Genomic DNA, 16,962 nt, shown 5'->3' on the forward strand with positions numbered 1-16,962 from the left:
GGTTGGCTCAGGACCGGGCAGTGTTTCCTTGTTGTGTACGGGGTCACTATGGGTTGGAATTGATTCGATGGCACCTAACAACAACAGCTGGGCACTTAATCAAAGATACTTTTCAATATTGTCTATTTCATGTACATTCCAGGATGAACTAATTGACCTCCCCAAAAGTTATAAACGCCTAGGAAACAGTTTACAGTTATTATAAAAACAACTGAGAAAGGGCATGATTAAATCACAGACATAGAAAAGGAAACACTATGATAAATCTTAAAAAAAAATAAAGAATAGATTCTCTTGTAATGAAGTAACCATGCTTACTTTGTAGGTTTGATCATTTGTAAGTTTTGACCACAGTGAGAGAAAGAGAGAAGGCACGAGAATTCACCAGCTACCTGGGACTGGTTTGGAAAGATAAACAGTCTTAAAATATACATCAGCAACTGGCATGCTCTACGAATTTCAAGTATACTGTAATACATTTTTTAAAAGACCCACATTGAACATTTGAGGAAACAGTTGTGCAGATTCCATAGACCAAATGCCTGGCTCTGAGGCCAAGCTCCACTGCTTACTAGCTATGTCACCTGGGGAAGGGAAGTTAGTCTCTCCTGTGTCTCAGCTTCAGCATCTCTGAAATGGAAGCCAAAAGTATACCTCATAGAGAGGATGTGGGGATTAGAGGAATTAATATGTACTTAAAGCAGGGACTGGCCCAAAGTCAGTACTATCAAAGGGCTACTTCCCAATATTATTACTCTTAGTTGCTTAATGGCAAGTAAGATGCAAGGCTTTAGAGCTAGGTGTTTGGCTTGGCTTCAATTTACCTCTATTTCTGACTGGCTGAGGGACCTAAGGGATTTGTCTGTGATTCAGTATCCAATCTATAAAATATATATAATAATTTTTCCTATAGTCAATAAAAACAATTGTGACAGTTACATAATCCTTTGTCAATCTGAGAGATTCAGAGTGAAGGGGTGGAGTCTAGCCTGTCAATCAGGTCATAGCTTGATGACCTCATTTGGAGGCACGAAGGAGATAAATAGCTCACTGGAGGCCAGATACACACTAAGTTCCTGTGAGATGTTGTTGTTGACAAACCAGCTGGAGAGAGGCTGATGGAGCCAGAGCCTCAGAGCTAGAAAAGCCATGTGGAGACCCCGGCCAGCACTGAGATGCTTACATTGCCACTGGATCCACAAGACTTCCCACCCACTGGCCTGTGATCTTCCTGCATTCGGCATCATTGCATGTGTTTCAGGAGTCTGAAGAGGACTTAACAGACTGGACATATGAGCTAACATCGGATTTATGGACTTGATCTGGACTGGACCGGGCTGGGATGTTTCTCAATATTCAATTGCTCTTATATATAAAGCTCTTTTTTTATACTCATCTGAGTGTCTATAAATTTTGTTTCTCTACTCTACCCAGACTAATACAACAATGTTCTATAGGCTACTCAGTTGAATAGAGACTGGGAGGCTTAAAAGCTTGTGAACAACTGTAGGAGTTATCTGTCTCTTTCCATCTGGAACAAGCACGAAAAGGGAAGAAAACCAAATGCTCAAGGAACACTTTAGTCCTAGAGGTTAGTGGACCACACCGGCCACAGCCTCTACGAGCATGAGCCCAGAAGAACTTGATGGTGCCCGGTCGTCACCACCCACCCACTGGGAGGGCAATAAGATAGAACAAAACTTAAACTCGTCCAAAACCGACCCAGCTACTTGGTCTGTTAGGGACTGGTGGAACCCCTGAGGCTATGGCCCTTTGACACACACTCATTTAGAATTGAAGCCACTCCCAGAGATGACCTGTCAGCCACAAGAAAGATAGACCTTTAAGAAGACAGGCCTTTAACGTGAACAAGAACACCTGGGCCGACCAGAACCATCGGTCAGGCTCAAGGGCAGCATTTGCCTGAGAGCAAAGCTAGGAAGGCTGGAAGGAGCAGGAACACCATGTGAAAGGAACCAGTGAGCCCCAGGTGAAAGATGGAGCGCTGTCACCTTGTGGGGCAGCCACCAATGCCACCGCACGGTCTGGACACCTTACCCTGCTGAACGGAAAACTCCTTGTCTTGGTAAACATCGGCTGGAACCACAGTAAGATCATGTAAAATGAATCACCTACTTCACAGGACTGTCCTGAGGATTAACTACACAAAGTCGTGTCACGTGTTCAGAACATTGCCGTGCACCTTGATGCACTTGGTAAACGTTGAAGCAAGACCAAACCAAACCCACCACCACAGACTCAACCCCGGCCCAAAGCAACCGCCCGGGCCAGAGCAGCGATGCCCGTTTCCAAGGTTGTAAGCCTGTAGGGAAGCAGACACTTTCATCTTTCCCCCATGGAGCGGCCTGTGTGCTTGAACCGTTCACTTCTGCATTAGCAGCCTAGTGCTTTAACCACTGTGCCACCATCATGCTCAATAAACATCGTCGTTGCTGTTGTTAGGTGACATGGAGACAGCTCTGACCCACGGTGACCCTATGCGCAATAGAACAAAACACTGCAGGGTGCTTCACCACCCTCACAATTGTTCCTGTGCTGGAGCCCGTTATTATAAATGTTAGCATTTATTACTTTTCATTAAACAGTTGGCCTCCAGGTGACGTGGTTTGAGTTCAGTATTTCAGGCTCTCGCTGCCGCCTCACTTTCAAAGCTTCCGAAGGACCAAGTCCACCCGTAGGGTTGTTTCAGCAGCTGGGCCTCCTTAACAGTTTTAGTTCCTCTCCGGGGGTGGCCATGTCAGCCAACGTGAAGGAGGGGAGAGATCCTGGACGTGGAGGAAGGGAGACTGGGGGTTGACTCGCTTAGTTACTACGGTAAACAGCCTACCCATCCAGCCCTAGTTTATTTGTGGTCGTCTGTTATCTCTCAGCTCCTCAGAACCATTCATCAGAGCCAAGGGCATCTGTGAATCAATAGGTCATCGTTTCCAGCCCACGGTGGAGAAGTGGCATCTGCTTCCGTCAAGATCACAGCCTGGGAAGCCCTCTGGGGCGGTTCTGCTTTGTCCTACAGGGCTGACGTGACTTGGAATCTATTTGATGTAGTTGTATTTTTGTTAACTTCGAAGTAGAGTCGTTGAGGCACAGCAATTAGAAAGAAATGTTCATTATTCCCACCCGAATAAAGCTGTCAAAAATCCCTTTTGGAATTCTGCCATGCTGGTCCCTGGGCAGGTTTAGAATTTAGTTAACATTGGACCACAAACACAACTGGCCTGAAACGCTCCCCCACGCGCAATTATGATGCTAAAGGCTCAGGTCCCGAGATTTAAATGTGCTTTAGAATACAGAGCCAGTTCAAAGGTAGTGGAGTTCCCAAACACACTGCCATCTAGTAGGTTCTGGCTCATAGTGACCCTGCAGGACAGAATATAAGTGGGTTTCTGAGACTGTTACTCTTTACAGGAGTAGAGGGATTACATGTTGGGCTTCTAATCTCAAGGTCATCAGTTTGAAGCTACTAGTTGATCCAAGGGAGAAAGATGAGGCATTCTACTCCTGTAAAGACTTACCTGCTGGGAAACCACTGGGACAGTTTGACCCTGTCCTGTAGGGTCACTGAGTTAGTTTAAGCTGGATGCTAAGGAGAACAGTGAGACAGTTCAATAAACCCAGATGCCGCCCCTATTAACATTAAAATATTATTAACACTTTATGTTAATATTTGGCTTCTATTTATTGATGAACCAATACTCAGACATTGTTATCAACCAATTGGAAGCGGTTTTTCAGCAGTAAACCAGGTGACTGACTACAACCTTTTCTATGGCTCTGGTCAGTTTGAAGACTTGCAAATACTGTCTTGAGATGCAATGCTCTACTGCCACCTACTGTCCGTGATAAATATCCCGCCCCCCGCCCCTCCCGCTGTTTGGATTCCTTTGTTGGGATCCTGGTGCCTTAGTGGGCTATGCACTGAGCTGCTATCCACAAAGTCCTCAATTCCCAACCGAACGAGTAGATGAAGACAGTGAAGCTCAGAGAGGCAAAGTCACACAGGTAGCCAGCAATGGACGAATCCATTCATTCATTCACTCATCAGCTTCATTAGCAAATGCACTGGGAATACAAAGATGAATGAGAAATAGGCAGTGCTTTCTGTGATCTCAAAGTCTGATTGGGCATACAAACGTTGCTATAAACTGTGATTAGTGCATGTGCTTCCAGGAGCCCTGGGTTGTTCTGCTAACCCCAAGGTCAGCAGTTTGAAAAAGATGAGGCTTCCTACTTCCCCAAAGAGTTACAGTCTCTGAAATCCACAGGGGCGGGTCTGCCCTGTCCTATTGGGTCCCTAGGAGTGAGTCCATAGGGAAGACAGGAGTGTGAGGAGTAAGATAAGACTGGATGGTGCAAGACAAGTGGAGGAGGCTCAAGAGACAAACAGGGACCAGGCCACAGAGGAACAGCTTTGTCACTTTCAGAAACTCTGGACTCACTCCTAGAGGGGATGAAGCCAGTGAAGGGCACGTGAAGGGGAGCCCCAGGGGCAGAGGATAGGGAATGGGGTCTTTTCACCAATGGAGGGGGGTGGGTGTGGAGGGAGGAGACGGCTCAGGGCAGAAGATAGGGAGAGCAGTTAGGGGAGCGCTGTAGCAATAAAGGCAACTGAACCAGGTCGGGAAATGGATCGACAGAGTAGGGAGCCCAGACTGTAGAAGTACATGGTAGGTGACATGTGTAACTGTGCTTTAAACTAGTGGGTAGAGGGTGAGACCCAAGAGTCAAGGACTATACCAGAGTTTTCGTTTTGGTTGCCAAGCTGATGGGAAGGAAACAGAAATGTGATAATTGGTTTATGAGAAGAGATCCAGGTGGTCCCATCTTGCTGCAAGTGTAATATAAAAATGCAAGCACAGAAGACAGGTGTGGTCCAAAGGTACATATTGAGAAGTCATAAATCTATATGTAGTGGTTGAAATGATGAGAGTAGATGGCGCGAACGAAGGAAGAGATACAGGAAACCAAGCAGAGTCGCCCAACGTGGAGTGGGAAGGTGGGGCAGAGAAGACAAACCCATGATGCAGAAAGAGAAGGGATGGATGGAAAGATTCAATGGCAATCTAGCAAGAAACAAACAAACAAACAAACAAACAAACGCATCCTATCAGACAACAGTCAGCTGGTCGTTTGCCTGGCTACCGAGTGGGTCATGGTGATTCCTTAGAGAACACAAGTGAACCCCCAAACCACCGTCATTGAGTCACTGCTGACTCCAGCAGTGAGTGTCTGAGACTGTCCCTCCTGATGGGAGTAGAAAGCCCGGTCTTTCTCTCCTGCAGAGCGGCTGGTGGCTTCAAACTGTTAACCATAGCACTCAAATGCACAACCACGATACCACCAGGGCTCCCTAGAACATAGACAGGTTGACAGGATTTCATCATCTGCTTTTAAAAATATATAGCGAAGGGACAGCATCTTACCTCTAAGGGGGAAGGAGAATCAAATTCCACATCAGTGGAAGGCCGATGCCTGTCAGGCCGCCGAGGTCAGGAATGCCGCCCACCTGGCTTACAGCAGCTGTTCCTCACCTGCGTTCAAGAATGCAGTGCAATAGCCACACAGAACCCCAGACCATACTCATGGTTATGGGCGTCATTAGGAAAGTTAACAGGTTGAGAAATGTCCAGGATATAGTTCTCTGTCCAGGATGGTCTCTTCTCTCCTGTGCCCACAGGCAGGCCTCTCTCTAACCCTTGGCCCTTTGGTGGCCTCTACCTCGCTCAGACTGTGTTGCAAAGTTCCTTTAGTGTTGCTGATGAATGCCCAAGGGCATTCCACTCTGCCAAAAGCCTCAGCCTGAAGGCACTCAACTCCAGAGGTCAACAAACCTAGCTCCCCAATTAAATACTGGTGTGTGTATGTGTGTGTGCACATGCGCCCTATTCTACAAGTCATCCTACCTCAAGAAGCCACTCAGTTTTACTAGCACTGTGGACTGGGGAATCCCTCCCTTCTATCTGGCTGCTGGCGTCACAGCTCCCTGCCCTTGGATGGAGCAGGTTCATCGCACAGAGATCTCAGGGCCCAGAGGACATGCTTCAATTCCAGCTCATCTTTTTCCTTCCTTGTTTTCCCCCCTGGCTCTTTCTCAGTCATACTGAGATGCTTTCCCTCCAGCTTCTGAGATGGCTCCTGTTATACCCAGCTGGATGGACACGTGACCAATCGCCATATTATGGTTTCATGTTTTTACAATCACAATTAACCTTGTTAACAATCACTCACAACTGAATTATGTAATCAGTATCTTCCTTAACTGCTTCCCAGACCCATCCATTGTTTCGTGGGAGTTACAAATACCGTGGTTGTGGCAAACGGAATGGTTTCTCCCAAGTTGTCTCCCACAAATATATGTTAGACTTAGGACACTGCTTGAAGCTAATGGCAAATGATTGTCAAGTTACCTCCCTGAAGGCATTCAGTTGCCAGACTACAGTCTGGTCCCCACCACAAGTAGGGCCCACTCCCTGCTGTTAAGGACAATGGGCTACTTTTCCCTAAAGGTTTGCAGTCATTGGTTTGGTCCCTGTAGGGTGGGCTTACATCCTACTGATAATGGTTTCTATGGTGGGCTAGAGAACAAGCCAAACCAGCTCAGTCAGTGACATCCAAAGTTAGGCTGCCCTCCTGAAGCTAGGATCCGCCCATCTTGTCACATATGTACTCCTATTACCTCCCCTTCCTATTACGTGGCTACCCCTAGATCACTCCTCTCCTATTACTGTATTAGCTATAGCACAACCCTTTCCTGTGACGTATGTCTTCACCTGTAATTAGGGGGCTTGCATGTCCCCAGAGAATATGAAAGCCTTGGTTAGCTATAAATCTCTCTCTGTCTCCACGTGGGCCATCAAGTGAGGCTGAGATTAGCGTGCTACCATGAAACGTGTCTGACTCCATTATTACACTCTCTCTTCTGTCTCTCATGCTCTCTATGACTTTACTGCAATCTTTACTTATTATCGCCGTACCTAACAGACCTGTGATGATGTGCTAGGGGCTGGTTCCCTCACACGTGGTTAAAAGAACCAAAGCTAAACTCACTGACATCGAGTCAGTCCTGACTCACAGCAACCCTATGGGACAGAGTAGAACTGCCACTTCTGAGGCTTTCAGAGGATGCAGTTTTTATGGGACCAGAAAGCCTCATTTTGCTCCCTTGGAGCAAATGGTGGATTCAAACTCCTGACCTGCAGTGAGCAGCCCAAAATGTAACCCACCACGCCACCAGGGCTTCTTAACACGGGTGAGGAGAGCTGTGTGAACAAGGCCACTCAGTGATTGCAACTGAACAAGACTAAAAATGGGCCACCCCCTCATTGGATTTGAGCATAGTCAAAAGACAACCCACTTTGACCACAAAATCAGGTATCCTTTTCCTGACAAAAGGAGACCTGCTGGTGCAGCACTGAAAATGATTGGTCATGAGTGGGAGGGCTGGCAGTGCGAATCTACCAGTAGCTCTGTGGGAGAATGAAATGGCCATCTGCTTCCATAAGGATTCACGGCCATGGAAACCCCACTGTTCTACTCTGTCCTATGGAGTTAATACGATAAGTCAATGGACTCAGTGGGTTTATTTTTTCCTCTTGACACACACATAAGAGACTCCAGAATAAAGTGTTCACTTTGATGAACCTTCTCCACAATCACATTTGTCTAAATTCTATTGTAAATGCCCTCAATGCCCTCTTACTGAGCTGTCCCAAGTCACCTGTGGTCCTTGATGTAGCAAATGAACAAACTTAAGTTTATTTGACACAACATATGCTTCTGGCCTTCTCTGGACTCTGAGATTTACCACGTACTGGTATGTAGAAACCAAGAGAGTAGAGAGTTTTGTGAAGAGGGATTTCAGCATATCTCATCCAGCACAGAGGAGAAGGATGCTGTGGTAGGTATATCACTTCCGCGGCAACTTGAAGATAGAAAAGTGTAGGCGTGGAGCTTAGCCAGTGAAGCAGGTCACTCGTGGGGGTACCTCTTGGTGGGCGTGGCCTTCTCATAAAGAGGATACTGGGAACTTCCTCTCTCTCTCTGCTTTCCATTCCTGTTGATAAGCCATGTGGAGCCATGCTGAGACCTGAGCAAGCGCTGTAATTCAGCGCTGCCATTGGATCCACAAGACTTTGCACCTATGGGCCTGTGATCTTCCTGCATTCTGCATCGTTGCATGTGGATGTATGAGTCTGAAGAGAGACTTGTGGACCAGTATCGGACTTATGGACTTGATCTGGACTAGACTGAAATGTTTTCTTGATATATAATTACTTCTTGATATAAAGCTCTCTCTTACACACATATGAGTGTCCCTGGGTTTGTTTCTCTAGTCAACCCAGCCAAACACAGACACACATTGAGTTTGGTCAACATGAACACATTGGTGACTACTGTGAACCCAGTTTCCATAGGAAATTAGGGGCTGAAGCTGCTTTGTGTTCTCACTGGCTTGAGAAAGCTGATTGTGTGCACTTCTTTCTGTGCTTAGAGTTGTTACCTTAAAATCAGGCATGGGAGGAACGTTTCCCCACACTCTACAACCTCACTGCCATTGAGTTGATGCCGACTTATAGTGTCCAGGGAGGACAGGGTAGACCTTCCCCTGCGTGTTCTGAGACTAACTTTTCACAGGAGTAGAAAGCCTCCTCTTTTCTCCCACAAAGCATCCAGTCATTTCGAGATGAAACTTTTCATGGGCCACACAAGCTCACATGCAACCACCACACACCCTCCAGGCTCCAGGGGGAACAACAAGGTCTTCCTTTTTAAACAATTGTGAATGAGGTGGGATGGGGAGGTTTACATTTCAGACCATCGCGTTTGCATTCACTAATTGAAACCACTGTTCAACCCATTCAGAAACTCCCAAACCAATCAATCCCAACCCATGGCCACCCTATACGACAGGGTAGAACTGCCCCGTGGTAATGTGTTAGTCTGGGTAGACTAGAGAAACAAATCCATGGACACATATGTGTATAGGAAAAGAGATTTATATATAAGAGCAATTGAGCATTGAGAAAACATCCCAGCCCAGTCCAGATCAAGTCCATAAATCCGATATTAGCCCACATTTCCAATATCAATCTATAAAGGCCTCTTCAGACTCACAAAACACATGCAATGACACTGAATGCAGAAGATCACAGGCAAGTGGGTAGAAAGTCTTTGGGTCCAGTGGCATTGGAAACATCTCAGTGCTGGCAGGGGTCTCTCTGTGGCTTCTCCGGCTTCCGAGGTCTGGTTGCATTCATGTGGCTTGTCTTCGGCAATGTCTCAAAGGAAGTAGCAGAGAGAGAGAGAGAGAGAGAGAGAGAGAGAGAGAGAGAGAGAAACGTGTCTTCCGCCTCCAAGGAGGAAGTACTAGATTTCCCAGAATTCTCAGGAGAAGTCCATGCCCACAGAAGTCTCATTGGCTATCTCCAGATTGACAGCCTAGACTCCACCTCTACACCCTTAAATTGACACCAGATTAGGTGACTACCACAGTTGCCAAGACTGTAACTCTTTACAGGAATAGAAAGCCCCATCCTGAGGAGGAACTGGTGGTTTTGAACTGTTGAATTTGTGGTTAATGCCCACTTGGGATGACTAATCAACAAAACACCCCTCCCCCCACACGGCTGCCACCAGTTTATCAAACTTGGATTTGTACTCCCCAATACAAATACTGTGGATTCAAGTTTATATTCAAATACAAAAGTACACCTACTCCTTTGAATTTGCATTCCTGAAAGCCTTCATGCTGTAGAATGTTGAGTTATGCGTTGGTGATGTTAGCTGATAAAGAAAGCTGATAAAGGCATTAGCTGAAGAGAAAGAGAAAACATTTTGAAAATACTTAAAGCTCCTTGGCTCCTTCCAAATCTCCCCCATTTTTATCCCGTGTGACTTCTTCTGGAAACTCACCCCTTCAGTTTTCACCTTGTTCCCTCCAATAGGAGCCTCCCCCCCTTATTTCACAAGTGTTTGTTAATGTCCCCAAAGGGGCGAGTAGCCGGCACAGATGGGTGGAGTCACAGGACCCACAAGGTTCTGGGACCGCTCGGTCTTCTTGACAGTATTGACAATGGAGTGTATGAATCTACTCATATAGGAGATGAACTCTCACGAAGAAGCCGAAATGGAGAACTAGGGTATTGAGTAAAAGAGGCTCCCATGCTCTGTAACAGAAATAAACACTGTAAAAGCGTGTTGTAGAAGCCTGGAATGCTAATTCAAATACCCCTGCTTTTAGCAAGTTTATTTTACAGAACTTAGCTTTGACCTAAGACCAGCATGACCTGTTTTGGATAAGTGGAAGAAATCACAGGAGGATTTTCTCTGGTACTTACCTCGGGGAAAGGTGAAACTGACAGAACGTTTGTTTTCCCTCTGGCCCCTTAAAGGGGCCTGCACACCCTGAGCGACCAGAGCGGGGCCACGGAGCACCACACCAGACCACTGTAGCTTTGCACAGTGTCTGAACTAACCAGATGCTGGTGTTGTTTCAGGTTTTATATGTTTGGGGTTTTTTTGTGGGGCTTTTTGGCTATCATTTGATATGCTGGATGTTGTTGGGCCTGGGACTATTAAAAATTTCCACGTCCATGAATGGCAATTGCATCGTCATTTCACACCCTTTCAGCTTATGAAAGGGTTTCATAGGGTTCCTCTGCTTTGTGGGGGTGCGGGTGTCTCTGTGTGTGGGGTCTTCATTTCTGACTCCCAGTGACCCCCTGTATGACACCGATGACCCCGCCCGCCGGGGGGATCTGCAAGCCCATGGCTGCAGTCACTGGGTCAATCCACCTCACCCGGAAGCCATCCTCTTCCACTGACCCTCTGCTTCACCACCGTGGGATCGTAGCGGGGTGTGGGGGGCGTGGCTGCGCATGTTAGGACTCCAAGGGTCAACCCATCGCTGAGAAAGGAAGATGTGGCAGTCTGCTTCCATGAAGATGACACCCTGGGAAACCCCGTGGGCAGTTCTACTCTGTCCCCCAAGGTCACTGAGAGTGATGACCGTAGACTGCTGACAGGCCTTCCACTACAGCTGTGAGAGGAGTGTGCTCAGCCTGGGCGTTTTAAAGACAAAGAGAAGGGGACCAATAAGGAACGTCTGGAGAAATGGATGCCAAACTTCTATGAGGAAGCAGCGGGGTCGATGGCCCTGTCTCTGGGACCAAGCTCCCAAAGTTCATGTGCGGCTTTGCCCCTCGGTGAATGGCGGTCTTGAGCAAGCTACTTGTTTGCATCTCTGTCTACCTGTCTGTCAGGAGGAGGCGAGAACAGTATATACCTCAGGAGCTGAATGCGAAGCCCTTATTGACACGACAACTTCACAACCGACCTGACAGCCAAATCACCAAACCAAGTGCCATCAAGTCAATTCTGACTGGCATCAACCCGAGAGATCAGAGTAGGGCTGCCCCCTAGGATTTGGGGGCCTGTCAGTCTTCAGGGGAGCCAAAAGCGGCATCTTTCTCCTACAGAACGGCTGGTGACTTGGAACCGCTAACCTTGCGATTGGCAGCCCAATGCACAACTCATTACATCACCAAAGCTCCTCTAGCGGACCTTACGGAACTGTTGTTCTTATTTATTTCCACTGGAGTATTGAAAAGCAAGGATGTTAACTTTATGGTATTTTCAATCGCCAATATCATATGCCTGTGAAAGTTGACCATTGAATAATAAAGACCAAAGAAGAATGGATGGATGTACATTGTGGGGCTGGAGAAAAATCTTGAAAGTACCACGGACTGCCAAAAGAACAGACAAATCTGTCTTGGGAGAAGTTTGGCCAGGGTACTCCTTAGAAGCGAGGATGGCAACATTTCATCTTCATGTTTTGGACGTGTTGCCAGGAGAGAGCAGTCCCTGGAGAAGGACAGCAGGTCTGGTAAAGTCGAGGGTCAGTGGAAAAGACAGAGGCCCTGAGCAAGACGGGGTGACACAGTGGCTGAAACAATGGTCTAGGGGCAGTCTGAGGATGACCCAGGCCTGGGCATTGCTTTATCTAGTTGGGAAAGTGAAACAACACATTTTTCTCTTCTTTTTGTCTACTTCTGAATTCTTACTTGAATCATTGTGTGTTCAAGCACACACACACACACAATTGATAGAAAATAAGTCAATAAAGGTTTTCTTCAGGTACAATTTAGATTTTTGCTAAATGCGCTGCAATCCCTAGATTATCCAGCAGAGGGAACTATCCAACTATCTTCTAGTCTCACTACAGATAGTCCCTGATTGAGGTGGTATTTGAGTTGTAAAAACCTTATTTAAACCTTTCCTTTGTTGGGTTTTGGGCTCTTCTAGTCATTAGTGATGTCTGTTGCAAACAGTGTTTGAACACAGAGTTTCGTGATGTTATCATCCTCAAATGTTTACTTGTAGATGTTCCCTTTTATGGCTTAGAACCCTGGTGCCAGTGGTTGCCTGTGGGTCTGTTAATTGCAAGGTCAGCAGTTCAAAACCACAGCCATCCTGCAGGAGAAAGATGAGGCTTTCTACTCCCATAAAGAGTTACCTTTTCAAAAGAAACCCACAACAGCAGTTCTACCCTGTCCTGTTGGGTCGCTGTGGAATCAACTACAAGACAGTGAGTTTGTTTTCTGGTTTGTTTCAAAATATTGCCATAGAAAATGTAGTTTTCTAACTAAATCCAGGGCTTCAATTTTTTGGGAAACATGGATCCCAAACATTGATCCATTTTGATAAAGTTGATAGGCATATTCAGGGAGTATCATTCAGCGATGCTACTGCACAATATAGGAAGGAAACAGAAAAAACTCACCCATTTTCTCACTGGAAATACCATCCTCATTCTCGGATAATTCAGATGATCCAGAACCTTCCACAACTGGACTTATTGCCCCAACTGACAAAATACCAATGGCATCCAACTGATTATCATCACTGGAACACATCTTTGTGATTTGTGTGTTTTTCATGTATGTATGCATGCATGAAAGTTTATGTCATGTTTCCAGTCCCGCAAAACACAGACATATACATCAGATTCATAAAGATTCTGATAATAAATGACAATGGTAATGAATTTTTTAAAGCATTTGACTTACATACATCAAAACCGATTTCCCACAGAGTCAGCAGAAGGGAATCCTCTAGTCATTTGGAGACAACCCGCACACTCCATCAAAGGAGCCTGGTTGTATAGTGAGCTATGCGTTGAGTTGCTCACCACAAGGTGAATGGTTCAAAGCCACCAGATGCTCCTTGGGAAAAAGGTGAGGCTACCTGCTCCTGTGAAGATGTAATGTCTCAGACCCACAGGGCTTGCTCCTCTCTGTCCTATGGGGTCACTCTGAGTTGGAATCAACTCGACAGCAGCCAGAGTATGGTTTTTCGGGTTTTGGTATATTCCATCATTGTATGAATACGGCTGCAATCAACGATTGCACTGTTTAAGATAATTTTGTGAAAGTTCAAAATAATGTGGTGATAACTTAAACACCCCAAACCAAATCTACTATCAACAAGTTAATTCCAATTAATGGTGATGCTAGCAGGTGTCTGAGACTAGAACGTTTTATGGGAGCAGGCAGCCGCATCTGTCTCCTGTGGTGCTGTTGGTAGATTTGAACCGCTGACCTTACGGTTAGCAGTCCAACGCTCCTCCCCCAGTATCCAGTGCTCCTGAATGACAGCTTAGTGTTATTCATATATACAAGCTGCCTCTTCGAAATCTGCAAAGTTCTTCTGAACTTATTAAACACAGAAACCTGTGGAAATCATCACTGTCATTATCTTTGTCCCTTCAATGTGAATTACAATGTGTCCCACGCTGTCCCGAGAACTTTACATATACTCATTAGCTCTTTAGTACTCACTACAACTATGGAGTCCTCCTGGCATAACGGTTACACGCTGGCTGCTAACTGCAAGGTCAGTGGTTCAAAACCACCAGGTGCGACTAGGGAGAAAGATGGGGCTTGCTCCTCCTGTAAAGAGTTACAGTCCCAGAAGGTCACAGCTACAGTTCTTTGTTCTATAGGGTCACTGTGAGTTGGCACCGACTGAAAGGCCGTGAGCTTATTTTTGTTTTTTTCACTCATTACAATACTATGAGCTGGGTGCTATTGATTTTATGGATGAGGAGGCTAAGACACAGAGAAGGTAAGTAATGTGCCCCAAGCCACAGAGCGAGCTCGAGAAAGGATGCGAGCCTGTGTAACCATCCTCAATACACTATTGTTCGAACCCAACTCAAGGTGGGTTTCGCTTCTTCCAAAGAGTTACTTTTCTTGCTTTTACGTCACCCTCAACAAACTCTTTTCCTCAAATTCCATGGAATAACAAAAAGAAGTAATATCTACTCCAAAATTATTGGAGATATTAAGGCACCAGCAAAACTTATTTTATCCACAACCATTTGTTCAAAGGCAACAATTGACCCTGATGACAAGAGCCTAAGTCTTCTTCACACATGAGCTATTATACATCATGAATTAAACAGATATGTCACTCCTTTAGAAACCCCGAGAACACATCTTCTCCGGACAATCTATGTACCATAGGCAAGTTGCTCGTGGCAGAGCAGCATTAGAACAGCGTTATCCTTTGAAAGGAAAATATTTTCTGTGAATGAAAATTTATGAACTTAATTTATGTGAAATGAAGGCTTGGAAAAAGATTTCATGTGACGTCAGGCACTCTCCTCCATGTTTTATTTTATTCATCCACTGTGCGAGGGGAAATGGCATGCGATGGAGACAGCTGCCCTGAAATACAAACAACTGTTATTGCGGTCAATAGCCCTGCCCCGACACCAAGCTCCGGAGGTTAAAGTTTGGGGTTCTTGGTGGCTTTGAGGGTTACATGTAGAGCTGCTATCTGCAAGACCAGCGGCTCAAATCCATCAGCCTCTCTGAAGGGGAAACATTTATAAACTCTGAAGTCCCAAAGGGCAGTTCTACCCTGTCCTGTTTGGCTGATGTGACTCGAAATGCACTTGTTGGCAGTGAGGGATTTTTTGTTTTTTTTATATTAAAATTTGGCTTTGTCCCTCTGTGGATAGGTAGTCTTGGACAAGCTACTTAGCTGGCTTGTGCCTTACATAGTCTTCTCTGTTAGAAGAAGATGAGCACAGTACATGCGTTAGGAGGTGAGACATAGAGGGTTAACTTTCAAGCATGGCAAGTCCTACTTTCCATTTCCTTTATATTCAATTAGGTTCCTGGGTGGCATAGATGGTGGGACTTAAAGGTTTGGGGGTACAAAGCCACCTAGTGGTGCTGTGTAAGAAAGGCCTGGTGATTTGCTTCTGTCAAGATGATGGCCAGGGAGCCAACAAACTCATGGATAAGGGAACAACAAGGGATCTAAAACCGATGGCAAGGAGGGTATAGAACGCCTGATGGGGATAGATCAGTTGTAATGTAGTCAAGAGGAATTTCCGAGAGCAGAATGAAAGGTAAACATGATAGTGGGGCAGGAGGAAAGTCAAAGGAAAGACAGGAAAGAACTAAGAGACAAAATCTAGATAGTTATAAATATAGGCATGCACATATGTAAATATACTAATATATAATGATGGGGTTATCAGTCTAGGTACATATACTTATATATAAAGTATTTAGGTAGCAGACAGACTCTGGGCCTCTACTCAAGTCTTCCCTCAACACAAGAACACTTTGTCCTAATAACCTGGCACTGTGTGACACTCACCTTCCTAACATAATCGCTTAAGACAAATGGGTACATAAGCAAAGGTGGTGAAGAAAGCTGATGGTGCCCGCTATTATAAGATAGTATCTCCTGGGTCTTAAAGGCTTGAAGTTAAACAGATGGTCACCTAGTAGGGAAGCAACAAAACCCACATGGAAGAAGCACAATAGCCGGTGTGATTATGAGATGTCGACCACATCTGGTATCAGTAGATCAACAACAATTATATCAATGTGTAGGAGAGGGGTCAGAGTGGAGACCCAAAGCCCATGTAGACAATTGTACATTCCCTCACAGAAGGACCACAGGAAGGGACAAGTCAACCACGGGGCAGTACAGCAACATCGAAACATACAACATTCCTTTAGTTCTTTGATGGTTCCCCCCTTCCCCTCCTATCATGACCCAACTTCTACCTCCTAAATGTGGCTAAAGCAGACTATGTACATTGGCACAGATAAGAGCTTTCAACACACCGAAACCAGGACAGATAGACCCCTCAGAAGCAGTAACAGGAGTAGTGATACCATGTGGGTGCGGGAGGATGAGTGCGGAAGGGGAAATGATAGCAATGATGGATGTATAAACCCCCCACAACCCCCTCACCCCCTGAGGGGGATGAAGAACAGAAATGTAGGTGAAGGGACACTGGATGGTGAAAAATATGGGGGAAACTTATTAAGGGTTCAGGAGGGTGGGAGGGTAGGAGAGGGAGGGAAAAAAAGAGGCACTAACATCAAAGGGCTGAAGAAGAAGGGTAATGTTTGAAAATGATGATGGCTTGCTACAATGGATTTATGGATTGTGATCATATCTGTAAGAGCCCGCAATATAGTGATTAAAAAGACCAAAACAGAGGATGGGCAGGAAAGGCCTAGGGAGCAGTTCTAAGCAGGAATACACAGGGTCACCTGAGTCAGTGCAGACAGGAAAGCACTGTGCTTGCTGTCTGCTTTCGGGGGTTTTTTGGATATTAAATCTACGAGAAAACTAAGGATTCAGAAGAAATCTTTGGAAGAAGAAGATAAGATGCGATCCTTTTTGCACGTTTGCTGTAACCTGCCCAAGGGTCCGATGACGTCTGAGATGGAGACCTTGTTTCTTTGGAGTCTCCGCCGCCACACCAGCAAAGTCGTGTAGTAACTGAGGCACAGCCGGGACTGGACGTGGGGTGTAAGGTGCTGGTGACAGGCTGGCATATGGTTTTCCCCAGAGAAATCGCGAATGATGAGAGTCCTTGACCGAGGGGGGGAGGGGGGGGGAAGG

This window comes from Tenrec ecaudatus, chromosome 7, assembly GCF_050624435.1.
Source record: "Tenrec ecaudatus isolate mTenEca1 chromosome 7, mTenEca1.hap1, whole genome shotgun sequence".
NCBI classification, from domain to species: domain Eukaryota; kingdom Metazoa; phylum Chordata; class Mammalia; order Afrosoricida; family Tenrecidae; genus Tenrec; species Tenrec ecaudatus.